The sequence below is a fragment of the Tympanuchus pallidicinctus genome, unplaced genomic scaffold (assembly GCF_026119805.1).
Source record: "Tympanuchus pallidicinctus isolate F22 unplaced genomic scaffold, pur_lepc_1.0 scaffold5, whole genome shotgun sequence".
In the NCBI taxonomy this organism is placed as follows: Eukaryota; Metazoa; Chordata; class Aves; order Galliformes; family Phasianidae; genus Tympanuchus; species Tympanuchus pallidicinctus.
In genome coordinates this window covers 928,391-934,915 of record NW_026294769.1, presented here as the reverse complement: position 1 = coordinate 934,915, position 6,525 = coordinate 928,391, and the positions used below count along the sequence as shown (strand labels likewise).

Genomic DNA, 6,525 nt, shown 5'->3' with positions numbered 1-6,525 from the left:
ACAGCTTTTCCAAAACTCCTATTTGTCTGTTAACATGGAATCCTGTCTTAAATCAGCCCCTGATTGTTATTCTGCATCTTTTGACAGCTACTGTAGAATTCATTATTGTGCATGGGCAAATGTTTTTTTGGCAAATTTTTGATTTTAGGATCATATTTTTCCAAAAATTTCAACGCAAAATGGTGCAGACATATCCAGCATTCTCAGTAGCCATCATCACATCTGTCATTTATTCCTGGCTTTGCAGTCAAAATACTTTCCTTTCTGAAAGGACTTAATTTTCACATACTAACCACAGAAAACAACCTCTAGCGCGGAGATATTGAAGGGAGATCTCCAAAAGCTATTCGTTCAAATCCTAGGATTTGTTAAAAGTAAGAATAGGAATTAGACTGCTTGGTTGTGGGTTTTTTTTTACACAGTTCTTGTGTGGGTTATTTTCTTTATCTTTCTTCATTCTTTAAGGCTCTTCTAAGTACATTAACTGTTTTGCTGTTCTTTACAATTGGCACAATGCAGCACAGAGTGAAATTCTAGCCATTAGATTATACTTCAGCCTGACATTTTGGAGGAATTTTGCTTAAACCTGACATTTTGGTGAACTACTCTCACAACAGATTATATCTTCTGTTATCCAGAAATATTTTAGTCACTTGAGTTCTAGCAACTATCTCCCTGCTTGATTAAGCAATGTTTTTATAGTTACCAAGGGTCATACTGGGCTAATTCTTACATTCTTGCATCACTTCTATCTGTTTGCCAGTCTGAAGTTGTAGAAGAACTTTGTATTATCTTCAAGTTCTAAATAAAACTGAGTGATACAAAATTGCATAAGTATGATGGCAACAATGCTCTGTGTTTCCAGATGTAAATGTACAGGGATAAGAGGAGGGACAAGAACCAAGCAATATTCCTGAACAAATGTATAGTGAAAAATAGTTGAAATTAGATTAAATGGAAGAGTAGATGATACAAAACTATTTTTTAATCCTTTATTGTTGATGGTGATTATTTGTGTTGGTTTGCTACTTTTTTTTTAACTGTTTAATGAGTGCTCTATACAAATGGCTACCTCTCTTATTCACTCAGAAAGTACCTTGGTATGGTACTGCATGGTAAATCAGTAGTCTTAGGTAAGAGCAAAGAAATAAAGAGATTGTGAAAACATTGACTAAGAGGAGAACAGCATTGTCATTAACCTCAGTGTCAGTCTGAGGTTAATGGTAAGATTGTTGACACGTAAGTAATAAATGTTTTCAGAGGTGATGTGATACAAATAAGTTATGGATATGCTTAATAATATTCTTTGAATATTAGAATAATATTCAAGAATGCTCGCTTTCTGAAAACTAGATTCATGAAAATGGAGTTTAAACCTAATAACACGAGATGCAAGACTGTACATCAATATACTTACTGAAACCTGCTCCATTAAACTATATGCTCACTGGTGGAAATTACTGAAGAAGAGAGAATTTCATACTCCTAATACATTGTAGCTGACAATTGCATTTTCTCTTCTCGAGAGAGAAATACCAGTAAAATTGAACAAGTGCTTAGTAAAACATCACCCGAAATTCTGTGCACAATTCTGACCATTCATTTTAAAAGAATTAGAATTCAGAAGAAGACAAATAGAGAGTTAACTGCGAATTTGGAAAGCTTACCATAGGGACACAGTTTAAAAGAACTTTATTCCTCTCTCAGCTTTTGAATTAATAGCATAGAGGGTGGGATTGATCTCTAAAACACGTTCAAGGTAAAAATACCAGGGGAGTAGGAAAGCTACTTCTATTGAATACATTGTCATGGGAATGTCTATACCTCTAATCTTATTTTTGTCTGAAGATTAATTGTGTATGCATTGAGCTATGAAGACACCTAGGTACTTACTGATGCTAGAACAACTCAGAGCCTATTGGTATCGGTGGTTAAACTTTGGGTCATTTACATGGCTGTGAGATGAAAATCCAAAAATTAAAGAGTAGCCTTTTAAGCATATGTAAGAAAATATATAATTAAATATATTTTTCTTTCTTACTATCTGTTTTCACACTAATACAGTAGTACAAAAGCTTAAAGACTACTTGCTTTCTCTGTAAAATATCATTTTTACATCACTTCAAATGCTCAAAACTAAAAATAAGCCCACAAGAGAATTTTTATAACATAAAAATACTCTTTTTTGACCATGTTGGAACACCAGTTTCCCAATGTCATTCCTTAAATTTCTTTTCAGCGTAAATAATCAAGTGAGCATTTTTGCATAATTCTGTGTTTGTTACCGCCAGCCTTTGACTTCTTTTTGTCCATTTGTTGCATCTGTCATTGCACCCTTGTGTCTTGAAAAAGCTAGAAAATAAGTAGGAGAATGGGGGTAAATTCAGAAGGGAACTAGAGATGGCAGTGAGTAGGAAAGGTACTAGAAGTTGCTAAATACACTTAGTTCCCTTCCTTTCTAGTTGTGAGATGGCCCACACTGTACCTGTGAATACAGACTGAGTGGCGGCTCAGTGTCGAAAGCCTCTAGGTGTAGAAATGCTCACAACATCTGTGTATGCACGAAAGTCTTCCTAGATCTGCTTCCCAAATTACATTCTCGAGTGCCATAGGTGAGTAAGATCTTTTGGAAAAGGAGGCTGGTTAAAAGTTTCCTGTAGAAGAGTTTTCAACACATTACTTGGTCTTTCTTGAAATAAACGCGGACTGCCTGTTCAGAGCTCTGCTTTTTATACCATCTCTGCTCTTTCTTACCTTGTCATGGCTCAGGGCAGATGATGATTTGTGAGCAATTTTCTGCTCTGTATTACTTTAAGCTATGGTTTGAACAGTGCACTTTTTGCAGCACAGTCCCACCTACGTGAGGCAGGTGCCAGCTACCATTGTATTGAAATGGGTTGGAAGAGGAGTTTCCTTACTGTTAATGGTCCAGGGAAACTTACAGTGTGAAAGCTAATGTCTGAGAAAGAGAATGACAGTAGGTTGAGATAATCTCCTCTGTTTTGATTAAAACAAAACAACGAGAAACATCTGGTTGTGTTACCAAAACCTGACAAGATAGATAGGAAGTGCTCATACATTCATGCATACAGCAGAAATTCCCCCTAAGAAAATCAGTCTTACTGCCTTTCAGCTGTTAGGAATAGGCTCCTACCTCAGTTTTCATATCCATCTGTAAGTGCTCGTATATCACATGTGGAAAAATAATAGATATGTCAACATTGATCTTAAATTTAAAACTAGTTTTTATAAGTTTATGGACGTAAGGTAGCTTAAGTAGGAGGTGGTCGATCTTTCATTTAGTGTAAGCTTCCTTTTTTGCATGTATGGAAAATGAGAGGATGATGTTAATTGTCTGTTAGATAATAGTCTTGAGTGCTGGATTAAACCATTTCTTGTAGCTAACTGATGTGCTTGAAATTTCCATCTTGAGCCTTATATCAAAACATATTTATATTTGTATTCTACTTCCATAATCTCTTTTGAAGGATTTAACAAGGAATGCCCTTCTGTCACTGTTTCATGCCAACTATCTCTCAATATTGATTTATGCATCCATTAGTAATTAGAAAAAGATTTTGAATGGAAAGATACATTTAAAGGATAATTTTTAAATTACTAGAAATGTTTATTCCATTGTGCAAATTATTTCAAGAGTAATAAATAGTCTCTTCATGATTCATTGAAAAGAATGGTTACAATTAACTACAAAAATGTCATGAAACATAACGCAGAAGAGGGAGTTTAAACTTTTTTTGCTAAATATCTTTTCTTCAATTCTTAATCAGCCTTGAGTTTTTATATATTTATATGCATAAAGTTGATAAGCATTCTTTGGAACCACTCTGATGTCAGGGTAAGAGCAGGAGTCAATCTCTTAGTGTCTTAGTACTTCTGTTTCCAATCAATTTAAAAAAAAAAAAAAAAAGAAAGAAAGACATGGAACTTCACTGCAAAGCAACCCTCCAACAGAAAAGTTTAAAAATTACTTGCTGTCATCACTACTTCATTTTCCCAGTGTTATTAAAAGAAATTGGATTGTATACATCAAAAATAAAGATTAGAGGCTGTAATTCAATGATGTAATTCTGTGTCAAAGTTCTAACGACATTAAGAAGCCATTCAGACTTCGCTGTCCTTCCTAAGTGTCAGTGAAATTACAGTCTTACTATGTACAGTTTAATCTATTTTGCAATGCATTCTACTTTTCTGTATTTATTACTGCTCCAGAAACAACCTGAAAAAACATGCTGCTTTGCTTATTTTTGTGTGACCATCCATCCAAATTTTGCATAGTATGCAGTGGTCTGTACATAGTGCAAGCAGTGTAACTACTTAAACCTGGTCCTAAAGGCATCAAAGTTCAACTACTCATCATGGTGTGGCTTTTTTTCTATCTTCCTATTAGTACAGTGTGACTCCAAACTGGCAGAACACTCGACCACATCGTTTGAAATAGTGTTGTGGTATTAGTTCTTAATGATATTCAGCTTGTGGACAGCTGGTGTTGGAATCATGACCAGAAAGCAACGAATATCAAGAGAACAGACTAGGGAATAAACTCCCCTTTTCCACAAAGGGATAAAGCTGCTGTGATTCTCCTCTGTCATGTTCAACACTGGGCAGAGCTGGAAGTACACACATAACACAGTGTTATGAAGTACACCAGGTGGCTAAACCAGCATGTGCCCCATCTGTGACTGTGTGGGGAGGTAAGAGTAAGGGCTGTACAGAAGAATGTCAACCATTCAGTTCTGTTGAAATAGTGATCAAATTGACTGCTATTGCAGTGAAGCACCAGTTGTGCTGTTGCACAGTATCACTGGACAGAAGAAGATGATAGAGTCAGTGATGAATGTGTATCCAATAATGGGTGGAAAAAGCTGGATGTGTCACGTTTCAGGAAAAGAAATTGAGGACAAAGTAAAGTTATGGCATCAAGTTGTTGATGAAATAATTTAAAGCAAGATTTTACTCAGTTTCATTAGAAGCATAACAAGTTAATTAGCAAGTGTTGAAGTATAAATTTTACCTTATTTTATAAACTAAGTTATTAAAAGGCACAAAGACTATAGACAATACAAAATAAAATAAAAGACAATAAAATATTAGAAGGCTGTTGTTGTTTTTGAAAAAGAAAAAAAAGACATCTGGGACTGTGCTTCAGAACTTCCTCTCTTTGGGCTGGCTTCATAACAAGAGAATGGTAAACAAGCTAAAAGTTTCTACAGCAGTCCTGTTAACCTTTACTGGAACCATGAAAACACGAATGCCCTTAAGAAAACTATTAAGCTAAGCATGTGAAGGGAGTTGAAGATTTTTTTATATGGCAATCCAATTATCCTTTCACAGACATCATTTTCTGGCCTTGTATAGAACTTGATGAAGCCCTTGAAATAAGATCACGAATCATGTTGTACCAGGAACCTATATTCTATCCAGAAATACTGGAAAGAAAAGGACTGAAAAAAGTCCTTTTCTGGAAAGAAAAGGACTGAAAACAGCTGAAAATAAAAGAGACCACAGCTTTCCCTAGCACGTTCTGAATAGCTGGAGAGGGGGCAAAAACTGAAACTGGCTGAGAGGGTCAATGAGAGCTATATATTTGTATCCTGTAGGATTGTTCTGATACTTCACAAAACCTTAGCTTTAGAAAACTCAGAATAGACCTTGTTCACCTTTCATTATAGAAACTGTGAAGCAGTAATGCAACTGTCAAGAGGAAAAATACCAACAGACTGTGTGAAATCTAGAAGAAGGTCTCCTGGCAGAGCTGCCGAGTCTCAGAACAGGTACTGGGGAAGAAAGACAGTTTGAAGATGCCAGATTATTTTTGCAGTGCAGCAGCTCCCCACCCACAGAAACTGTTTGGGGCAGGTTTTTAATCTTTCCTCCCGATGCAGAGCAGTGTGTGAGGAAAGAGGCATACTGTGATGTGATACACGCCTTCCTAGATTTAATTGTAATACCTTTACAAAGTATTGCATACCACTTTTTCTTATGCAGAGGATAGTTTTCAATTACTGACCATTGCAGGCTGTGAATTACATGCATAATTGCCACAGGTAGAATTTACAGGCTCACTTGTTTTTTTCCATGCTCGTTAAACTTGACTGGCTGCCAGCCACCCACCCACTGGGGAATGGGGATGGAGTCAGTCCCTGACAGCCCCTCTCTGCTGCTCCTCCCTCCTCACCATGCCCTTTCCAGGGGTTGAGGGAAAGCTTTGCTCTTAATGGCGTGACAGTTGTGAATAATGAAACAGATTGATGTAACTCCCATGCAAGTTGCTGTTGGAGCTTAAAGTTGTGCTGTTTGGTACCTGAAAGTTAATTGCTCATTGATTTTATTTTATTTCTTAATATAAATTTGGACTTCATATTTGACTGATATAATGACAATATGGACATACTTAGTATATCCATTCATTTTACAGATATCTTTCTTAATATCTGCAATCAATAATGACCTTTTTCTGCCACTGTCTGGCTTACATGTAAGCAGTTCAAAATTGGGTTCAACTCA

The 6,525-nt window shown here is 36.1% G+C and overlaps 1 long non-coding RNA gene across 1 annotated transcript; it reads right to left on the bottom strand.

Annotated features, from left to right (window-relative positions):
• Positions 1 to 2,243: 2,243 nt before the first annotated feature.
• On the bottom strand, positions 2,244 to 2,912 carry LOC128090926 (uncharacterized). The gene is made up of 3 exons (XR_008211152.1): positions 2,861 to 2,912; positions 2,486 to 2,654; positions 2,244 to 2,352 (listed from the first exon to the last, which is right to left on the bottom strand). It is a non-coding gene; the product is annotated as an uncharacterized LOC128090926 (long non-coding RNA).
• Positions 2,913 to 6,525: the final 3,613 nt, after the last annotated feature.